This window comes from Bufo bufo, chromosome 4, assembly GCF_905171765.1.
Source record: "Bufo bufo chromosome 4, aBufBuf1.1, whole genome shotgun sequence".
Taxonomy (NCBI): Eukaryota; Metazoa; Chordata; class Amphibia; order Anura; family Bufonidae; genus Bufo; species Bufo bufo.
Window position 1 is genome coordinate 493542634 of NC_053392.1, and position 24305 is coordinate 493566938.

Here is a 24305-nt window from a genome sequence, read left to right on the forward strand (position 1 = left end):
GATCGTGAACAATGAAGTGGGGATGCATTTTTTATACAAGCACATCACTAGGTCCATTTTTTTCACGTATGGTGCTTGGTGCATTTTTACTAACCATACAGTGTGAACACCTCTTTAAGTCTGTTTTTGTAAATGAGTTGGGGTTGTACACTCTAAGTTTTTAGGTATTTATCACCAATAAATATTTATTATTTTGAGTTTTAACGTTCCTATCAGGATTTGGTATTTGGCTATGACATTACTTAATGCTCTTAGGATACAGGGGTGTATGCCATCTGGTACCAGTGGTTTGTCTATTTTAATCTTTTTAAGACGCCGCTGTACTTCTTCCTGAGTCAGACAGGGCACTTTTAATGGGGAATTTACTTTTACTTTCTGCATTTCATATGACAGTTTATTTTCCTCAGTGAAGACAGTGGAGAAAAAATATTTAATAGCTTTGCTTTCTCCTCATCACTCTCTTCAACTGCCCCTTCATTACTCTGTAAAGGGCCGAGACCTTCAGATTTATATTTTTTACCATTTATATAATTAAAGAACATTTTATGGTTAGTTTTACTCTCTTTGGCAATGAATCTCTTGGTCTCTAGTTTAGCTGTTTTTATTTGTCTTTTACATATTCAATTTTTTTTTCCTTATAATTTTTCAATGCTTCTTCGCTACCCTCCTATTTTAGTGATTTAAATGCTTTCTTTCTGCAATTTATTGCTTTCTTTACCTTTCTGTTTATCCACATAGTTTTTTTTTCTTGTTCCTTACCCTTTTATTCCCATAAGGTATGTACCTCTCATATTTAGATTTTAGGATGCTTTTGAAAATATTCCATTTTGTGGCTGTATTTTTATTTTTGAGGACTGTGTCCCAGTTAGTTAAGCCTGTCTTAGTTTGCTTAATTTAGCTATTTTGAAGTTGGTATTTTTGTTCCTCCCTGAAGAAACACTATTTTAAATGACAATTGGAAGGTTATTACTTTATGGTCACTATTTCCCAGGTGTCCCCCAAACTGCACATCTGTTGTTCTGTCAGGCGAGTATGGCCGTCCCTCTAATCGGGTTCTGAACCATTTGGGAAAGGTAATTGTCTTTGGTTATTGCCAAGAACCTGTTTCCTTTATGAGATGTACAGGTTTCACTTTCCCAGTCTATATCTGGGTAGTTGAAGTCCCCCATAACAGCAACCTCATTATGATTTGCTGCCTCGTCTAGTTCGTTTAGAAGTAGATTTTCTGTGGACTCTGGTATATTAGGTGGCTTATAATAAACTCCTATTAGTATTTCATTGTTGTTTTTTCCTCCATGTATTTCTACCCACAGTGACTCCACATGTTCATGTCCTTCACTTATATCATCCCGGAGTGTGGGCTTTAGACAGGACTTTACAATAATGCAAACCCCTCCCCCTCTCCTGTTTTGATGATCCTTTCGAAACAGACTGTAATCCTGTATGTTAAGCACCCAGTCATAGCTATCATCCAGAAATGTCTCAGTTATTCCCAATATGTCATAGTCCTCCTCACACATCACTAATTCCAGTTTACCAGTTTTATTTATTGAGGCTTATTGCATTAGCATACACACAATTAAGAGGTTTATGTATATTTTTTACCCTACACCTTTACTTCTGAACTGTTCTAGTCCCTCCTTCCATTCCTCCTCCGGTTCCATTACCTTGTCCCAGGTCCCTATCTGCACTATCTTTTCCTCCTATAATGTAATTTCCCTCCCCCAGTCCATAGTTTAAACCAGAGGCGCACAGCCCTCAGAGCCATGGTTTGCGGCCCCCATCCTGCTGGGCAGAAACATAGCTGATCGTAGCTGATCGTGTGTTTCTGTTTCAGCGCCGTATCACAGAGCATTACAGCTCCTGCTCCCGCATTGTAGCAGGAGCAGGACGGGTCTGAGACAGCTGGGGAGCCGAGGAGAAGGCAGAAGCAGTGTATCAGCGCTTCTGCCTTCTCCTCACACAGATGAGTGGCGCACTGTGCAGTTTAGACCCGGCGATCATGTGATTGCCGGGAGTCAGGGGCAGAGGACTGCAGAGCCTCACCAGCTCTGCCTTGTACAAAGCCTCATCAGGAGGCTGGTTTTCCCTGTAACTGGGGCTCCTTTGGATGCTCCAGTTACAGTGGAAATAGTGCAAAAAAAAAAAAAAGTCTGTGTCCCCAAAGGTCTTTTATGGACCTTTTGGGTGCAAATTATGTGGCAAATATATATATGTATTAAAAGTGCAAAAAAAAATTAAAACACAATAAAGAAATATGAATAAATTTAAAAAAAAGTGCAAAAAAAAAAAAATTTCATTGTCTCCCTTAAAGACCTCTTGGGGGACATACATTGCTGAAAAAATATATTAAAAAAAAGGATTTTTTTGTGAGAAGATATAAAATAAATAAATAAATAAAATGCTTACTGGCTATTGCAGGGCACCTACAGTATATCTGGGGGTGCAGAAGGTGGTAATAACCAGTGAGCGACATCCTCTGCAGTGAAGGAAAGCGCTCATTTGTGAATAGGAGGCAGGAAGTAAATGTGGCCACTTAAAGGAGTTTCCTAGTTAAAATGATTTTTAACCAGTTCCTGCAGCATGGTCCCTGAAACAGAAGATTCCTACTTTCCTGCTCCGTGCTGCTCTCACTGTCTCCATCTTTCGGTCCCGGAGCACCTATCCAGCAAATGACTGGCTTTAGTGGTGACACGCTGCTTGTGGCCACATCACCACTGAAGTCAGTCATTAGCTGGAGAGATACATGTGGCTATGTCCATATCCAACCGGATGTAAACAGCGCCGGGACTGGAAGATGGAGACAGCGGGAGTGGCGGGGAGCAGGAAAGTATGAATCTTCTGTTTCACGCCCATGCTGCACGAACGTGTTAAAAATAATTTTTTACCAGGAAAAATCTCTAAGCCCCTGTTACACAGCACAATATTCAGGACAATTACTGGGAACAAGTGTTTCTAGGAACGCTCATTCCTGATATCTTGCCGGTATAATCGTGCCACTGATCAGCTGATAAACAAGGAATCACTCGTTTGTCAGCTGATTTGCATACATGAAAGATGTACAATTATCGTCAGCACACCTCACCTTGTAATCAGGAATGTGCTACCGATAATCGATAGAAGTAAATGAGGGAGGAATGACTGCGGTTGTGATCATTCCTCCCCAGTCACTTTGCATTAGCCTGTAATAGGCTAACTTTTTTTGTGGGCCCCTTCAAATAGTACCATGTCACAATGCGGCCCCCAGACCGAAAAAAGTTGTGCACCCCTGGTTTAAACACTCCTTCAACCTTCTAGCAATCTTCTCCCCCAAAACAGCTGCCCCTTCCCCATTGAGGTGCAGCCCATCCCTATGATAGAGCCTGTAGCCAACAGAGAAGTCAGCCCAGTTCTCCAGGAATCCAAACCCCTCCTTCCTACACCAGTTCTTGAGCCACTTGTTAACCTCCCTAATCTCCCGCTGCCTTTCTTGTGTGGCTTGTGGTACAGGTAGTATTTCGAAAAGCACTACCTTTGAGGTCCTTGCCCTAAGCTTGTGACCTAAATCCCTAAAATAATTTTTAAGGACGCTCCACCTACCTCTAACTTTGTCATTGGTTCCGATGTAGACCATGACTGTTTGATCTTCTCCAGCCCCTCCCAGTAATCTGTAAACCCGATCCACGATGTGCTGAACTTGAGTGCCAGGAAGACAACACATCGTTCAACGATCCCGGTCTTTGTGACAGATTGCCCCTGATAACTGAATCTCCCACTACCAGCACCTGTCTGTCCTTCCCTGCTCTCCTGGTCCCCTGCTTACTGGACCTCACATTCCATTGACTGGCAGAGGAAGTGTTAGGCTAGAGCAGTGCTCTCCATGAGCTGACATCCCCCTCATCTGCGAAACCCTGCAAACTTGTTGGCGTGTGTCAGATCAGGGCTAGCCTCCCTGGCACTCTTCCCTCTACCCCGCTTTCTAACGGTTATTCAGCTACCTACCTCACTTTCCTGAGCCTCCATGCTACCACCCTCCCCCACATCTACCCCATAGAGTGCTTGCTCAGTGAGCAGAGAACTCTTTTCCAAATTCTCAGCGCTTCTCAGTGTTGAAACTCACCCGGTTTGATACACGATGTGCGATTCCAAACGAGCAATATGCTCACATTTTGAACAAAGATATGTTCCAGGACTGCATACATGAGACAAGATGTGCACTGGACTGCGCTGTCAATAATTGAACATATACTAAATGGGGATTATGCAAGAAAAGAGAAAAAATATAGTGCAGTGATAAGAAACTGATTTACTGCAGTCCCCTACTAAAGTAAAGTCCCTGAATCTGAAGTCACGTAATCTAAAGTCACACACTTAATACAAGCACACACTGGAAATCAAACACACGAGCGCTCACAAACTCGCATTGTTTGTGTGCTTGTATAAATGCTTCTCTCAATCAACCTAAGCTGCCCTTAAGACTGGCTATTTAACTTCTCCTAATTAGATAGCCACACTCTAATTACTCACCCGTGCAACACCCTGGAGACGGAAGAGAAAGAAAAAAAAGGAATCCCAGTATACTCTCAGCTGCAATAAACCTGGCAGCAAAAGCAAGTCACAGTTAGTGACAGTTACGAATTTTAATAGCGAATATTGGCACTTTGAAAATTCGCTAATATTTAGAATATAGTGCTATATATTTGCTTTTCAAATATTCGTCATTTTTTCCATATGAACACATGATATCACAAGACTATTCGCTGTTGTGAAATCATCTTACAACAGCGTTTAGTCTTGTCATAAGACTATGCAACCAATAGAGGGTGCTGTTTATAACTCATGAACAGCGCCCTCTATTGTTTGCATAGTCTTATGACAAGACTATTCGCTGTTGTGAGATTGTGAAAACTCAGATCCGATGGTATATTCAAAGCCGAAGTGTTCCCATGGTGATGGGGACGCTCCATGCGCACTGCAACGGGCACTGACTGGAGCGGGCTGAAATCCGGACAGATAAGAACAGTTTTTTTGGGAACCAGACACCCAAAGCAAGGGGGAATCATGTGTACTGTTCACTTCAGATGGATGATGAAAAATGACGAATATTCTAAAAACAAATATATTGCAATATATTTAATATATTGCTATATATTCATTTTTTTCAAATATTCGCGAATATATGACAAATATTCTACAAAATATTTGTCAAATATCGCGAATTAGAATATAGCCCCTGCCGCTTATCACTAGTCACAGTGTATAAACTAGATTACACTGGTCTGACTTGGTATAGACTTGGTATCAGGGATGTTGCTAGGGTATCAAAAGATCCGGGGCGCAAGCCCCAATGAATATGGCCCAGTTCTCTAAATCAACCCTCCCCCCGCTCACCATATTTTGATATACTTGCTATACAGCAGCATATACCTGTCACATCCAGTACCTCCCACGTGACATCTCCTCCGATGTAGATCTTCTCTGTCATCATCTACTCCATTTGGTCCGTACAGCTTCTGTCAGCCGCTCCTCGTCTCTTAGCTTCCTCACATTTCCTCACATCATCCCCCAACCACGAGTGCCAACAGTGTTATCCTGCTGCTCGCTGTGCTCCCCAATACCCACAAATACTATCCTGAGGAAATATAAGTGCAATACAGATAGTCCCCCCATAGTAATAGTGCTCCTCAAAGTCCCACCAATAGTAATTCCCTTCTAGAATTCCCTCATAAGTAATACTGCCCCCTACAGTGCCCCAAACCATTATAATGCTCCCCAAGAGTGCCTCTATTAGTAGAAGAGCCCGCCAGTATTAATAATACCCTCACAGAGCCACCACTAGAAATAAGGCCCTCTATTGTTCCCCCAGTGGTAATAACTCTATATACAGACCCCCCCCCCAGAGGTAATAAGGCCCCCACAGTGCTCTTAGTAGAAATAAGGTGGATCTATAAGTCCCACCTATAGAGCCCCCAAGAGTAATAAGATTCCTATAATGTCCCTGGATTTATAATACCCCTACAGTGCCCCCAGTAGTTATATTGCCCACTACTGTTATAATGCTCACCCTGAAGTGCCCCCAGTATTTATAATGCCCCCTGCAGTGCCCCTTGTAGTTATATTCCTCCCTCTACCATACAGTCCCATGTAAATAACATCACACCAACTCTCCAGCTCCAATAGACAGTCCCATGTAAATACCATCTCTCTCTATCTACAGCCCCTCCAAAATACAGTCCCATGTAAATAATATCACCCCCTTCCCAGCCGCCCCCAACATGCAATCCCATATAAACATCATCCCCTCAACATTCAGTCCCATGTAAATAACATCACTCCCTCCCCAGCCGCCTTCAACATACAGTCCCATGTAAATAACATCACTGCCTCCCCCAGCCGCCTACGACATACAGTCCCATGAAAATAACATCAGTCGCCTCCAAAGCCACCTCCAACATACAGTCCAATGTGAATAGCATCACCCTGCCCCATCCCCCTCCAACATCCAGTCCCATGTAAATAACATAACTCCCTCCCACCGCCGCCATTAATATACATTCCCATGTAAATAACATCACTCCCTCCCACAGCCACCATCAACATACAGTCCCATGTAAACAACATGACCCCCTCCCCAGCCACCTCCAACATACAGTCTCATGTAAATAACATCCCTCCCTTCAGCCCTAACATATAGTCCCAGTTAAATAACCACAACTCCCAGCATTGCTCTGCCTCTCCCTTCACTTACCTCTCCTCATGTAGCAGACATCACCACAGCTTCTTCCCCCAGGACTTCTCTTCACTGCCGTCCTCTCCTGCACTGGTCACATGATGGTGACATCATCGCAGGTCCTTCTCAACCACTGCCTGTTTTACTGGCCACATGACCTGTGATGTCACCACAGGTCCTTCAGCTCTTCCAGTGCATTAGATTCAATTGTGTTGCCATGCTGAGGATGGCAATACAGTTGTGTCTAGCTGGCAGGCAGGACATTCGGGACCTGGCACAAAACATCAGGGACCCAGGCCCACAATGTTTTAACATAGCAACGCCCCTGCTTGGTATAGAGTACAATAAAGTCAGGCACAGCCACCCAGCAATGCACACAAATAATTTAACTCTCACAGATACTCCCTCACATAATCTAAAGTCACACTTAATACAAACACACACTTGAAATCAAACATGCGAACACTCACAAACTCGTGTTGTTTGTGTGAGGGATGAGAATCCATTTTGTATAAACATGTCCTCCATCTTGTGTATATGGGAGATTTAGGTCAGCTCGTAAATGGAACTTACAGGGTTAAATAGAGAGATAATAAAAAAGCTAAAAACAAGGCATGAAAAGGTCAGCTCATGTGAGCACCCACATCCCCTCCCCACAGTTTCCTCTCTAGCACAGCTATCAATCTGAGCCTCAGGAAGTGTGGGGGGGGGGAAGAGGAGAGAAGAATGGAAACATTTGTTGGTCTTGTATGGTCTTATGATTTATATCTTGTAACCGCAAATGTCATGTTTGTCATGTGATGGTTTTTTTCTGTTTCAAGCCTACATTATTGTGAGCTCGTCTTTGAATAAAGAGAAATCTGATCCACATGCATTCAATGTTTGTGTCAGTTTCCCGAGCGCTCGTATGCCATTTAATTTGGATTCCAACAATGATAGGTAAAGGAATATTTCCCTAACATTTGTCTGTTTGTATAAATGTTATTCCCAAACAACTTCAAACAAGACTGCTTTTTTTCCCTCTGGATTCAAAGGTGCCTTGATTACATGTGGAATATGGGCACATCAATGCTGCGGCCATATATATCTCCGGCAGGTCCTCCCTGCCACAACAGCCTGCCAGAGGTGTCTAACGCAAATGTGAAACTAGCCTAAGATTGAAACAATTTTTTCAATTTTATACAAAAAAAGTTGCAGGTGATAAATCTGACTTGAATGAGCTTAACAGGCTTACCATGTGTACAGTCCTACCCAGTCATGAAAAATGCAGAATATTGCAAAATATTTGTGCCTGGCGAATATGGTAGGCGAATATGGTATTTACAGAGAAGCAAATAAAGAGTAAGATAAAAAAGGAAAAATCATAATTATCTCTACCATGTAATGTGTAAACTATTGTGACAAATTCAAAAATTTTCACTAATCCCACCACAATGAATAACAGCAGTCTCCCATTATCCTTGACTACAGTGTTACTGTATGCATACTGTGAAACCACCGAATTGTTATAGCTTTTTTATAGCATTTTCATCAAATTTGATTGTCTAAAATCATTAGGCTTCTGCACTGTTAAGAATATGAAGTGTATTTTTTTATGACATTTTATGAATTTTTTTTGAGTTTTATGAGTCGTGAAAAATCAGTGAAAGGTAATATATTTTCTTAGTAAAATAATAATTTTAGAATGACTTTCTAAAATTAAAAAGTGTTGATTCAGATATATTAAAAATATACTACTCTGCCTAATGAAAATAAGGCTGTGGAGTGTGACATATTTACCCTTCCAGCCCCAAGCGATTTTCCATTTTATGTTTTCGTTTTTCGCTCCCTTTCATTCAAACAGCCATATTAGGACTTTTTTTAGATTTACATCTACGTAGCTGTGTGAGGGCTCATTTTTTGGTGGGGCGGTCTGTAGTTTTCAGTTATACAATATGGTGTGCATGACTTTTTGAACACTTTTGAACAGGAAGGTGAAGCGACCAAAAAAACAGTGAATCGGATGTATTTTTTCCACTATGGCATTCACCTTACAGGATAAATATGTTGATATTTTAATAGTACTGATGTATTAAGACATGGCAATACCTATGATCTTTTTTATTGTTTTTATTTTTTTATTTTTATCATGAGAAAAGGGGGTGGTTTGAATTGTTATATAATATATTTTAAAAAATTACTTTTCTACAATTTTTTTTTACTTTTTATAATTTCTGCAATTAATTACTATTGCAGTGTATGGGAAATTCACTACGTTCTTATGCAGCCATGCCACCTGCAGGCCTACATAGGGACTACAGCTACAATAGCCCGGGTTCCTTCAGAGAGACCCAAACTATTATAGAGAATAAACAGCTTCCCTGATCTCCATGTGGAGAAGCCGTTTAGGCCCCAGGAGTGCAGTGCTCCAGGGAAAAGCAGCCTAAGATGCTGTGGTCACAACTGACCATGGCAACTGAGAGTTTAAATGTCTGTGAATGGCGTTACCACCGATCACAGATATTACCCCCAGGCATCTGCTTTGTGAAACAGTAGAAACCTGGCGGCTATGGGTTACATGTACAGCAGATGTCATGAAGGGGTTAAATTTTTTTGTCTATACTTAGCAAACTGGACTGTTATACATTTTCTCTGAATTATAAATTAATACACTTGTTTACAAACATCTAAAGATTTTTAGTTATTCTGATGGTTCCTATCTGCTACCTCTCACATAAAAATGATGTTTTCTACATATAAATGCAGCACTGCCATTAACTAGAATTGTGTTGCCGTGAAAAAGTTTAAGAGGAGAAGGGCTTTACCCATTTACAAGATAGCTACTTATACTCCATTATTAAGATGGTCCTATGGGTTACCATTTGATCCTGTTGCAGTGGCTACCCCACCTAAGACAAAAACTATTGAGCTGCCTGTCATGTGACTGTGACATGCTGAATTACTGTAAAATATACCAGTATGCATAGGTTATGCGTTATTAATGTATACCACTATATCTCCCCACACTTACGTGTGCCATATGCTTACATTAATGTTGATACATTATGTTTGTAATGTAATGTGTGCATATTTTCTACATGCGTCCTACTCCGCTGAGGAAACGTCAGCTAGAATACCACAATAGAAATTCTTGTCTAACATGGATGAACCACCCTGTGTGCACATATCCTGGATATAGCTGTCTGATGAAGGGAAAAGTCAAACCCTGTGGAGTCTGTGGGGACTCGCTCTGGTAGACAGGATTAGCGGACGCAGTATAGAGGCAACAACAAGTTCTTTGGATCAAACAGTTCAGTGTTTTATTCACACTTAAGGCAAGTGACAAAGCAAACAGTCATATTCAAACAGGGGCGTAGCTAACGGCTCATGGGCCCTGGTGCAAGAGTTCCGCTTGGGCCGCCCTTCCCTCAGTGCATTGTGTGTCTTCTTATGTAGCACAAGGGTCTTTGGGCCCCCTCAGGCTCCTGGGCCTCTGCACACCCTATAGCTACGCCCATGCATTCAAACAAAAAGTCACCTTGCTGCGTTGGTGGTAATTGACACCATACGGCAATTCAGCCTCAAAGAGTCCTTGCTTATAGCAGCACCAACCTGTTTTCACACCAAACAGGTAGCAAGCCTTCATCCAGACACAAGGCTCCCAGATCCTAACACAGAGACATGGCTTCTAAGGGCATCCACGTTTCCCTATAACTTCCCCTTCCCTATAATTTCCCTGTGTTCCACCGAAAACTTAAAGTTTTGTAGGTAGAGAAACCATCGGGTGACCTGGGCATTTCTGTCCTTGGCCAGGCGGAATTTTCTCCCCAATAAATAATAGCAGAGAGATTCTAGTGCCCACTTGATAGCAGGCACTTTCTCTCCACTATACTATACTGAGTCTTGGCTGGGGTGAGCTTACGGCTGAGGAAGACAATGGGATGCTGCTCCCGGTTGACTTCCTGAGACAGTACAGTACCGAGGCCGACTTTGGAGGCATTGGTCTGTACTATAAACTCCCTTTTGAAGTCAGGCATCACCAAAACCGGGGACCCTCACAGGGATGACTTCAAAGCAGAGAAAGCCTCTTCCGCCTGAGTATCCCAGCTATCCATCATTGACTTGTGTCCCTTCAAGAGTCGTGTCAAGGGCGCGGCTAGAGTAGCAAAGTGGGGAACAAACCTCATGTAATAGCCCACCATCCCCAGGAATTACTTTATTTGCATAGTGGTAGGGGCCAATTCTGTATCGCCTCTATTTTATTCACTTAGGGTGTGATGACTCTGCGCCCATTCACTTAGGGTGTGATGACATACCCCAGGTAGAGATGGCCTTGCGGTTCGCCCGGTGGTCGTTTTGCGGTGAATTTTGCTCATTCGCCATTCGCCGAACATATGGCGATATTCGCACGCGTCATATTTTTTTGCATAGCGCCGAACTTTGACCCAATCCACAATTATCGGGTGGGACAGGACAGCCAATTGAGACGTTTCAGCACATGGACACCCCCCCAACCCTATAACAGAACCCGATTTGGCAGCCATTTTACATTATGTGTTTTGCCAGTGTAGGGAGAGGTTGCATTTTGGAGCAGGGACAGTTAGGGACACCAAACGCTAGCTAATAGGGCCACAAAGGTCCTTTTAAGGACTGGTATAGGTGTGCTATCGATAGGTGTGATATAGAGGGGTGTGATATACTTATAATATACTTTCTAACATAGAAATTATATTATAGTATATTTGTATTGTGCAGCAGTTGTGTGCGGTTCTGCTGCGATACTGCAGCTAGATAGAGGGACAAACGCTATTGGAGTAACTAATTACAACAGGTGTGATATATACGTGTTGCCCCCCAAAAAACTGCTTGAGGGCTGCGATATACATTCTGCCACAAAATACAGATTGAGGAGTGCTATATACCTGTTTTTCGCCAAATACTGATTGGCGGAAACAGGTATATAGCACCCCTCAATCAGTATTTGGCGGAAACTGGTATATATAACCCCTCAAATACTGATTGAGGGGTGCTATGTACCTGTTTCTGCCAAATACTGATTGAGGGGTGCCATATACCTTCTTCCACAAAATTCTGATTGAGGGGTGCTATTGCTATATACCTTCTTCAACCAAATACTGATTGAGGGCTGCGATACACCTGCTTCCACAAAATACTGATTGAGGGGTGCTATATATCTGTTTCCTCCAAATACTGATTGAGTGCTGCAATACACCTGCTTCCACAAAATACTGATTGAAGGGTGCCATATACCTTCTTCCACAATATTCTGATTGTGGGGTGCTATTGATATATACCTTCTTCCACCAAATACTGATATAGGGCTGCGATACACCTGCTGCCACAAAATACTGGTTGAGGGGTGCCATATGCCTGTTTCCGCCAAATACTGATTTAAGGGTGCTATATACCTGTTTCCAACAAATACTGATTGAGGGGTGCCATATACCTTCTTCCACTAAATACTGATTGAGGGGTGCTGTTGCTATATACCTTCTTCCACCAAATACTTATTGAGGGCTGCGATACACCTGCTTTCACAAAATACTGATTGAGGGGTGCTATATACCGGTTTCCACCAAATACTGATTGAGGGGTGCCATATACCTTCTTCCACTAAATACTGATTGAGGGATGCTATTGCTATATACCTTCTTCCACCAAATACTGATTGAGGGCTGCAATACACCTGTTTCCACAAAATACTGATTGAGGGGTGTCATATACCTGTTTCCGCAAAATACTGATTGAGGGGTGCTATATACCTACTTCCACCAAATCATGATTGAGGGGTGCTATATACCTGTTTCCTCCAAATACTAATTGAGGGGTGCTATATACCAGTTTCTGCCAAATACTGATTGAAGGGTGCTATATACCCTCTTCCACAAAATACTGATTGAGGGGTGCTATTGCTATATACCTTCTTCCACCAAATACTGATTGAGGGCTGCGATATACCTGCTTCCACAAAATACTGATTGAAAGGTGCCATATACCTGTTTGCGCCAAATACTGATTGAGGGGTGCTATATACCTGTTTCCGCCAATTACTGATTGAGGGGTGCTATATACCTGTTTCCACCAAATATTGATTGAGGGGTGCCATATACCTTCTTCCACAAAATTCTGATTTAGGGGTGCTATTGCTATATACCTTTTTCCACCAAATACTGATTGAGGGCTGCGATACACCTGCTTCCACAAAATACTGATTGAGGGGTGCCATATACCTGTTTCCGCCAAATACTGATTGAGGGGTGCTATATACCTATAACACAAGGAGCTGCAAGCGGCTCATCCACCGAAGCAGAGATGAAATAGGTGCACACCACTCTGGCTCACCCACAGCCCATGTAGATATAAAAAATAGAAGTAATGTGTGGGGGGCACTCAAATATGAGGACCACATGGACCATCAACCATCAATCAAGTATAAATATTTAATGTAATCTATAATTAGGGTTGAGCGAACCCGAACTGTAAAGTACCGAACTTTAGGATTTTTGGACCCCGGACCCGAACCCGAACCCGAACATTTCAGTAAAAGTTCGGGTTCGGTTTTCGGCACTTTCTTGGCGCTTTTTCAAAGGCTGCAGAGCAGCCAATCAACAAGCGTTTAACTCTGTGCCCTTAGAAGCCATCACAGCCATGCCTACTAATGGCATGGCTGTGATTGGCCAGTGCAGCATGTGACCCAGGCTCTGTATAAGCTTGAGTCACGTAGCGCTGCACATCAGGCTACTTTCACACTAGCGTCGGGGCTCCCCTTGTGAGCTCCGTTTGAAGGCTCTCACAAATGGCCCCGAACGTATCCGTCCAGCTACCAATGCATTCTGAGTGGATGCGGATCCGCTCAGAATGCATCAGTCTGGCAGCGTTCAGCCTCCGCTCCGCTCAGCAGGCGGACACCCGAACGCTGCTTGCAGCATTCGGGTGTCCGCCTGGCCGTGCGGAGGCAAACGGATCCATCCAGACTTACAATGTAAGTCAATGGGGACGGATCCGTTTGAAGTTGACACAATATGGCTCAATTTTCAAACGGATCCGTCCCCCATTGACTTTCAATGTAAAGTCTGGACGGATCCGTCTGAACAACTTTCAGACTTAGAATTTCTTCTAAACTATAATGCAGACGGATCCATTCTGAACGGATCCAAACGTCTGCATTATAGGAGAGGATCCGTCTGTGCAGACACCAGTTATTAGTGTAGGGAGAGGATGCTGCTGGTGATTTCATGGAGAGAATAGGAGGGAATCTATGGTTCAGAACATGAATCTAACTCAGCGATCGACATACATTTAGTTGTGTGGGTGCAGGGCACAATCTTTTTACCCTGCCCTGAGCACAGTCAGGGCCGGTTCTAGGTGAAATGGGGCCCTGGGGCGAAAAACAATAAGGGCCCCCCCAATGACACTTGATGACTTTTACAGAAGAAACTGTATATTGTGGGCACAGTGTAGGCTATATGTGTATAACAAACATATTTCATATGAAAACTTACAATTACTTGGCTTGGCCCTTGGGGATCTCGGACACCACTTCACCACTTTGGCTGGGGGCTCGGCGGAGCTGATGTGTTTTATCCTAATGAGAAAGATTTCATAATAAGGATTTGGAGACGGGACAGAGGGATAGCAGAGCAGGGAGAGGCTGGTGCTGCCACTAGGGGGCTCATACCATGGGGGAGTAATAAAGCCCACCATAATGCCCCCCCCCCCCCAGTAGTAATAATTCTCCTTATAATGTGACAGTGCAAAAAATACCCCCTTGTAATGCCCCCAGTTGAGCTAATGCCCCCATAGTGCCCCCATAATGTGCCAGTATAAAATACCCCTATATAGTGCCTCCAGTAAATGCCCCATAGTGCTCCTCTCCCCCCTCCTAGTGCCCCCCATAATGTACCAGTATAAAATGCCCCATATATAGTACCCCAGTAGATGCCCTCAGTGTCCCACATAATTTGTAAGTTTAAAATACTCCTTCTAAGTGCCCGCGTAGATGACCCCATAGTGCTACTCTCCCTCCTTCCCCATAGTACCCACCATAATGTGTCCCAGTATAAAATGCCCCTATACAGAGCCCCCATATAAAATAACCATTCTTTGTGGCCCTATAATGGCCACCAATAATGTGCCAGTAAGAAGTGACCCCATAGATGTCCCCCAATAATGTGCCAGTAGCCAGATCCCCCCTATATCATGTGCCAGTAGCCAGAGCCCCCCCCCATATCATGTGCCAGTAGCCAGAGACCCCCCTATCATGTGCCAGTAGCCATAGCCCCCCCTATCATGTGCCAGTAGCCTGAGCCCCCCCATCAACATTTGCCAGTAGCCATAGGCCCCTCCTATCATGTGCCAGTAGCCATAGCCCCCCCTATCATGTGCCAGTAGCCTCTGAGCCCCCCCATCAACATGTGCCAGTAGCCATAGGCCCCTCCTATCATGTGCCAGTAGCCATAGGGCACCCCTATAATTTGCCAGTATCCAGAGCCCCCCCTTTCATGTGCCAGTAGCCAGAGCCCCCCTATCATGTGCCAATAGCCAGAGCCCCCCTAGCATGTGCCAATAGCCAGAGCCCCCCATCAACATGTGCCAGTAGCCATAGGCCCTCTATAATGTGCCAGTAGCCATAGGCCCCCCTATAATGTGCCAATAGCCATAGGGCCCCCCCCTATCATGTCCCAGTAGCCATAGTTCCCCCCCCCCCCATCATGTGCCAGTAACTACCAGTATTCACAAAAAAACAACTAATACTTACCTCCTTGGCAGCGATGTGATGCAGGCCTCTTCCGTCCTGTGTCCCGCGCTGTACAGCCTCTGATAGACTGCCGGCCTAGTGCCTGCAGCCTATCAGAGGAAGGAGAAGGGACACACCTATCCCTCCCCTGCCCTGCTGCACAGCCATCTGTATCGCTGTCCTTCTGCTGCAGTCTCGGCCTCTTCATCCACCTCTGGAGTGACAGTGCCACCTGCCACCCCGCAAACAGAGGATCTTCCAGCAACACCACCACCTGGGTCACAAGCATCTCCACAATGTCCCACGGAAGCGTTCAGCTCTCCATCTCCCAAACACTGGAGAGGAAGAGGAAGTACCCCCCTACCCACCCGCAATCCCTAGCCCTGAATGCCAGCATTTCTAAATTACTGGCCTTTGAAATGCTGTCATTCCGTCTGGTGGAGACGGATAGTTTTAAAGGCCTTATGGAGGTGGCTGTGCCACAGTACGTCATGCCCAGCCACCACTATTTTTCCAGGCGAGCCAACCCTTCCCTGCACAACCAAGGCGCGGACAAAATCAGGTGTGCATTGCACAACGCCATCTGTGGCAAGGTGCACCTGACTACGGATATGTGGACCAGTAAGCACGGTCAGGGACGTTATATCTCCATAACAGCACACAGGGTAAATGCAGTGGCGGCTGGACCTGAGGCGGATAGCAGTTTGGCGCATGTCCTTCCACAATCGAGGATTTCAGGGCGCTTCAGTTTGCCTCCTGTTGCTTCCTCCTCCTACTCCGCTTCCTCATCCTCTACCGGCTCCTCATCCGGTCAGCGTAACACCTCCACCACCAACTTCAGCACAGCCAGGGGTAAACGACAGCAGGCAGTTTTAAAACTTATCTGTTTGGGGGACAAACCCCACACCGCCCAGGAGCTGTGGACGGGCCTTGAACAACAGACCGATAAGTGGTTTGTGCCAGTTAGCCTCAAGCCCGGCCTGGTGGTGTGCGATAATGGGCAAAATCTCGTAGCAGCTCTGGGACTAGCCGGTTTGACACACATCTCTTGCCTGGCGCATGTGCTGAACTTGGTGGTGCAGAGATTCCTTAAAAATTACCTCGATATGTCAGAGCTGCTGCATAAAGTGCGGGCCGTCTGTGCTCGCTTTTGGCGTTCTTACCCTGCTGCTGCTCGCCTGTCAGCGCTGCAGCGTAACTTCAGCCTTCCCGCTCACCGCCTCATATGCGACGTGCCCACAAGGTGGAACTCCACCTTGCACATGCTGGCCACACTGTGCGAGCAGCAGCAGGCAATAGTGGAGTTTCAGCTGCAACACGCACGGGTGAGTCGCTCGGCGGAACAGCACCACTTCACCACCAGTGACTGGGCCTCCAAGCGAGACCTGTGTTCCTTGTTGCGCTGTTTAGAGTACTCCACCAACATGGCCAGTGCCGATAACGCCGTTCTGTGTTACTATCCCACTTCTATGCCTCCTTGAAAAAACGCTCCTGGCGATGATGGAAGAGGATGTGGCACAGGAGGAGGAAGAGGGATCATTTCATAGGGTTTCTGGACAGTCATTCCCAAGTGGCTCTGAGGGTGGGTTCCTGCACCCACAAAACCAAGGTACACAATTGTCCAGCCAGGGTTGTCCAGCCTCAGAAGGCAGGGTTAGCATGGCCGAAATGTGAAAAAGCTTTGACGGCACGCCACAACAACCAGCACCACCAGCTGATATGGAACGTCTTAGCAGGAGGCAGCATTTCACCAACATGGTGGAGCAGTATTTGTGCACGCGCCTACACGTACTGAATGACGGGTCTGCCCCCTTCAACTTCTGGGTCTCCAAATTGGGCACATGGCCTGAGCTTGCCCTTTACGCCTTGGAGGTGCTGGCCTGCCCTGCAGCCAGTGTATTATCTGAACGTGTATTATGCATGGCAGCGGGCGTCATCACAGACAAGCGCAGCCGCATGTCCACAGCCAATGTGGACAAGCTCACGTTTATTAAAATGAACCAGGCATGGATCCCACAGGACTTGTCCGTACCTTGTGCAGAATAGACCGAATGTATACCGGCACTAACCAGCCATTGTTATACTGCTGCGCAATTGCTCATTCTTGTATTTTGGAAATTTTACACTCTTTTGGAGTGTACCCTAATAAAAAATAAAAAAAATTTAAACCAAAAACCAGTGTTGGCTACCTCGTCCTCCTCCACCGCCGCTTCCACCTACACTGCTACGTCCACCACCTCCTTAAACTCCTACTCCATATGGAACTCCACCTCATTAATCAAATTTTTTTTTTTTTTTTTTTACGTATTTTATTTTATGTCATTTCGCTACTTTGTCAGTTACATTTTCTGGTGAAATTCACCAATTTTTGGGTGTGATGTACCACTGATATACCTATTAGACAGGTTAAAAAAAAAAAAAAAATTGTCAGTTACATTTCCGGGTGAAATTCACCAATTTTTGGGTGTGATGTACCACTGCTATACCAAGTAGACAGGTAAAAAAAAAAAATATTTGTCAGTTACATTTTTGGGTGAAATTCACCAATTTTTGGGTGTGATGTACCACTGCTATACCTAGAGAGATGCAAAGTGTGAATGCCGTGACCCGGATTCGAACCGGCTCGTGAATGTCGCCGTGATCTTATAGTGGTTAGTACTCTGTGCCGCAGCAACCCCGGTTCGAATCCGGGTCACGACATTCACACTTTGCATCACTGCTATACCTAGTAGACAGGTAAAAAAATAAAAATTTGTCCATTACATTTTCGGGTGAAATTCACAAATTTTTGGGTGTGATGTACCACTTGCTATACCGAGTAGACAGATAAAAAAAAAATTAAAAAAATTGTCAGTCACATTTTCAGGTGAAATTCACCAATTTTTAGGTGTGATGTACCACTGCTATACCGAATAGACAAGTAAAAAAAAAAAATTGTCTTACATTTTCGGGTGAAATTCACAAATTTTTGCATGTAATATACCCCTTCTCTACCTAGTTGACAGCTTAATAAATATCAATAATTTTTCTTTTACATTTTCGGGTGACAATAAACAATTTTTTTCTGTCATAGACCCCTGCTCTACCAAATAGACAGGTTAATAAATTTCTGTAATTTTTCTGTTACATTCTTGGGTTGACATTTTACAATTTTAGACGTGAATAAACCCCTGCTCTGCATAGGTGACAGGGAATAAAATTTCAGAAATTCTTCTTTAATTGATGCGCGCCACCTCCTTTCATTCAATGCTTAAACTTTAACAAGTTGTACCACATTTGCGCTTCAATAATTTGTCCCACATTTCCGCTTTACTCTTTTGGCCCACATTTGTGCTTCAATAATGTGTCCCACATTTCCGCTTTACTCTTTTGGCCCACATTTGCGCTTCAATAATGTGTCCCACATTTCCGCTTTACTCTTTTGGTCCACATTTGCGCTTCAATAATGTGTCCCACATTTCTGCTTTACTCTTTTGGCCCCATTTGCGCTTCAATAATGTGTCCCACATTTGCGCTTTGCTCTTTTGGCCCACATTTGCGCTTCAATAATGTGTCCCACATTTCCGCTTTACTCTTTTAGCCCACATTTGCACTTTAATGTGTCCCACATTTCCTCTATACTCTTTTTGCCCACATTTGCGCTTGTGTAATTTGTCCAACATTTGCGCCTCAATAACTTTTCCCATATTTCCGCTTGATCCCAAAATTTTTTTATAAATTTATCTCCCTTAAATTTAGTCTCTTTTTCTCACGCTCCCTCTCCGGCGTAGAACCCTGATTCGCCGATAACCGCGATCAACATGGTAGGCTCAGAAAAGAACATCGAAAGTTGATAGAGAAGATATCCAAATAGATGGTGGATGTCACTGGGGCACCTCTACATAGGTGACAGGAACATAAATTAAAAAAAATCGGCAATTACATTGTCAGGTGACATCGTTCAAATTTTGCCAGATAGAAACCCCTGCTCTGCATAGTTGATAGGGAATAAAATTTAAGAAATTCTTCATTAATTGATGCGTGACACATCCTTTCATTCAATGCTTAAACTTTAAAAAGTTGTCCCACTTTTACGCTTTAATACTTTGTCCCATATTTCCGCTCTATAATTTTAAATTAGAAAAATGTAATCCTCCCTTGGATGTGGTCTCTCTTTCTCACGCTCCCTCTCCGGCCTGGAACCCTGATTCCCCGCCACCCGTGATCACCATGGTAGGCGCATAAAAGAGCATCGAAAGTTGATAGAGCAGATATCAAATTGGATCGTGAACATCACGAGGACGTGCGGCATGGTGGGGCAGTAAGTATGCACACGCCTACACGAACTGACTCACAGGGGTCAGCCCCTGCAACTTCTGGGTCTCCAAATTGGGCACATGGCCTGAGCTTGCCCTTTACCCCTGCAGCCAGTGTATTGTCTGAACGTTTGCTTAGCATGACTGGAGGGGGTTATCACAGGTTATATTTCCCAATGTTTTGGGGTGTACCCTAATTTAAAAAAATTTAAATAAATTTAAAACCAAAAAGCAGTGTTGGCTACCTCCTCCTCCTCCACCGCCGCTTCCACCTACACCGCCACATCCACCGCCTCCTCAATCAATCTCCTACTCCATATGGACCTGGTCCTCCTAGATCAAGATTTTTTTTTTTTATTGTTACGTATTTTATGTTATTTAAAGTCATTTCCCTATCCACATTTGTTTGCAGAGCACTTGCCATGCTCTTAACCACATTTTGATGCCATCTGCAGCTCTCTAGCCCTTTCTATTACATTTTTACAGCCATTTTAGTGCTTAAAAGTTCGGGTCCCCATTGACTTCAATGAGGTTCGGGTTCGGGGTCAAGTTCGGGTCAAGTTCGGGTCCCGAACTCGAACTTTTTTCTGAAGTTCGGCCGAACCCGTCGAACCCGAACATCCAGGTGTCCGCTCAACTCTATCTATAATACATAAAAGGCGCCACACAATAAAAATCATAAAATTAAAAATCACCATATGATAAAGATAAAACCATCAATAATAAAACAATATAAACAGCAATAGAAATATATCAGCAGCAATATATCAGCAGCAATAGAAATATATCAGCAGCAATCCTATGTGCAAAAAAATTGTGAGCAGCAAAAAATAGCACCAGCATAAAGGGGAGGTAAATGTCCAGCAATGGTAAAATTGGAATGTCCTCCTGTGTTACGACCGTACTAAATTGTTCATCTGCTCTTATAGTCAGTATCACTCATCATAACGTATGTCACTATTTTTCCTTTTCAATAGTTTCATCCAGAGATAATGTCTATATTATTTATTGCGCAATGTCACATAGGGTATCAATGTGTGCGAATGTACTTTACCACTCCTCGCCGTATGCAGCTTCTCCGGGGTACCTCTTCCTCTTTGGCCTGCTAGGACCTACGCGGCGTCCCATGTGATCCAGCCGTCCTCTCGTGGTGTCCCACGTGATGGCAGCAGGAAGCAGGGCATGCTCTCTAGGTCCTAAAGCTCCTCCGCTCCGCTGTATTGGAAGACATGATGGTATAATCGATAGTTTTAAATTCGGATAACTCCTAATTGCCCCTGTATTCGAGCCACATAAGTGAAGTGTAGATTAGTTTGCAGTCCTTTCACCAACTATATACCTGTTTCTGCCAAATACTGATTGACAGGTGCTATATACCTTCCACAAACTACTGATTGAGGGGTGCTATTACTATATACCTTCTTCCACCAAATACTGATTGAGGGCTGCGATACACCTGCTTCGACAAAATACTGATTGAGGGGTGCCATATACCTGTTTCCGCGAAATACTGATTGAAGGGTGTTATAAACCTGTTTCCACCAAATACTGATTGAAGGGTGCCATATAACTTCTTCCACAAAATACTGATTGAGTGGTGCTATTGCTATATATACCTTCTTCCACCAAATACTGATTGACGGCTGCGATACACCTACTTCCAGAAAATACTGATTGAGGGGTGCCATATACCTGTTTCCTCCAAATACTGATTGAGGGGTGCATTATACCATCTTACACAAAATACTGATTGAGGGGCTCTATTGCTATATACCATCTTACACCAAATACTGATTGAGTGCTGCAATATACCTGCTTCCACAAAATACTGATTGAGGGGTGCCATATACCTGTTTCCACCAAATACTGATTGAGGGGTGCTATATACCTAATTCCGCCAAATACTGATTGAGGGGTGCTATATACCTGTTTCCGCCAAATACTGATTGAGGGGTGCCATATACCTTCTTCCACAAAATACTGATTGAGGGGCTCTATTGCTATATACCTTCTTCCACCAAATACTGATTGAGTGCTGCAATACACCTGCTTCTACAAAATACTGATTGAGGGGTGCCATATACCTGTTTCCACCAAATACTGATTGAGGGGTGCTATATACCGTTTCCGCCAAATACTGATTGAGGGGTGCCATATTCCTTCTTCCACAAAATACTGATTTGAGGGGTGCTATTGCTATATACCTTTTTCCCCTAAAAACTGATTGAAGGCTGGGATATGCCTTCTTCCACAAATACTGCTCTTCTTTACGGACTTAGGCAGAGGGTCATTTAGAAAATGATAGGCAGACCATTCCGGAGGGATGGTAGGGATCGGGCAGATGCACCAGGCCGGAGCCCAAGTGGGAAGTTGGAGAAGGCATGTGCGATAACTACAAAGGGCACACCAGAGTTAGTTGAGTGGCTCACTCAGCCTACAGCTTCTGCACCCTCCTCATTCTCTGTATCTGCACCTTCCTCACTCTCTGCTGTGTGCACCCTCAGAGAGACCACCACCATCACCATAGCCTCTCCACTCAAGTCAGAAGAATTTTTTTCCCATCCATTCCCAGACCTTACCGATGCGCAGCCATTCTTGGCATCGGATAAGAAAAAAGAGGTAGCAACGTCCGCCACCCAGCGGTCTGACGACAGTACCCAGATCACCCCAGAGAGGTTGATCCCCGCTGTTGCTGCCTACTCTGAGATCTCTAATGTCAGTGGTGGTGAAGGTGACGATGATGACATGTCAATGGACGTCACGTAGGTGTCCACAAGAGAGGAAGAGGAGGGGAGTTGGGAGGGAGAGACGGAGCAGCAGATAGGGAGGAGAAGAAGGAAAAAGAAGAAAAGAAGAAAAAGGAGAAGCAGGCATAATTTGCAGTGCACAGGAGTAGAGTTGAGAGGACACCTGGATGTTCTGGTTCGACGGGTTCGGCCGAACTTCGGAAAAAAGTTCGAGTTCGGGACCCAAACTTGACCCGAACTTGCCTGGTTAATTTTAATGAACGTGAGCTTGTCCACATTGGCTGTGGACAGGCGGCTGCGCTTGTCTGTGAGGACGCCCCCTGCCGTGCTAAACACACGTTTAGATAATACACTGGCTGCAGGGCAGGCCAGCACCTCCAAGGCGTAAAGGGCACGCTCAGGCCATGTGCCCAATTTGGAGATCCAGAAGTTGAAGGGGGTAGACCCGTCATTCAGTACGTGTAGGCGTGTGCACACATACTGCTCCACCATGTTGGTGAAATGCTGCCTCCAGCTAAGACGTTCCATATCAGCTGGTGGTGCTGGTTGTTGTGGCGTGCCGACAAAGCTTTTTCACATTTCGGCCATGCTAACCCTGCCTTCTGAGGTGCTGGCGGTGACCCAGCTGTGTTGGCGACCTCTTCCTCGTTCTCTGCCTTCGCCTTGTGCTTCCACTGTGCCCCCGCTGTCAGGTGGGAATGCCACCAGCAGCGCATCTACCAGCGTGCGCTTGTACTCGCGCATCTTACGATCATGCTCCAGTGAGAGAATTAAGGACGATACGTTGTCCTTGTAACGGGGATCCAGCAGCGTGGCCAGCCAGTAATCAGCACAAGTTAGAATGTAGGCAACTCGGCGGTCGTTGCGGAGACACTGCAGCATGTAATCGCTCATGTGTGCCAGGCTGCCCAGGGGCAACGAAAAGCTGTCCTCTGTGGGAGGTGTATCGTCTGTGTCCTCTGTATTCCCCCATCCATGCACCAGTGATGGCCATGAGCTTGTCTGGGTGCCACCTTGCTGTTAACATGGTTCCTCCTCCAGCATCTCCTCCTCCTCCAGAACTGTGCCCTGGCTGGACAATTGTGTACCTTGGGTTTGTGGGTTCAGGAACCCACCCTCGGAGCCACTTGGGAATGACTGTCCGGAAACCATATGAAATGATCCCTCTTCCTCCTCCTGTGCCACATCCTCTTCCATCATCGCCAGGAGCGTTTTTTCAAGGAGGCATAGTAGTGGGATAGTAACACTGAGAACGGCGTTATCGGCACTGGCCATGTTGGTGGAGTACTCTAAACAGCACAACAAGGAACACAGGTCTCGCTTGAAGGCCCAGTCACTGGTGGTGAAGTGGTGCTGTGCCGCCGAGCGACTCACCCGTGCGTGCTGCAGCTGAGACTCCACTATCGCCTGCTGCTGCTCGCACAGTCTGGCCAGCACGTGCAAGGTGGAGTTCCACCTTGTGGGCACGTCTTATATGAGGCGGTGAGCGGGAAGGCCGAAGTTACGCTGCAGCACTGACAGGCGAGCAGCAGCAGGGTGAGAACGCCGAAAGCGCGCACAGACGGCCCGCACTTTATGCAGCAGCTCTGACATATCAGGGTAATTTTTAAGGAATCTCTGCACCACCAAGTTCAGCACATGCGCCAGGCAAGGGATGTGTTTTAAACCGGCTAGTCCCAGAGCTGCTACGAGATTTCGCCCATTATCGCACACCACCAGGCCGGGTTGGAGGCTAACTGGCACAAACCACTTATCGGTCTGTTGTTCAAGGCCCGTCCACAGCTCCTGCGCGGTATGGGCCTAGTCCCCCAAACAGA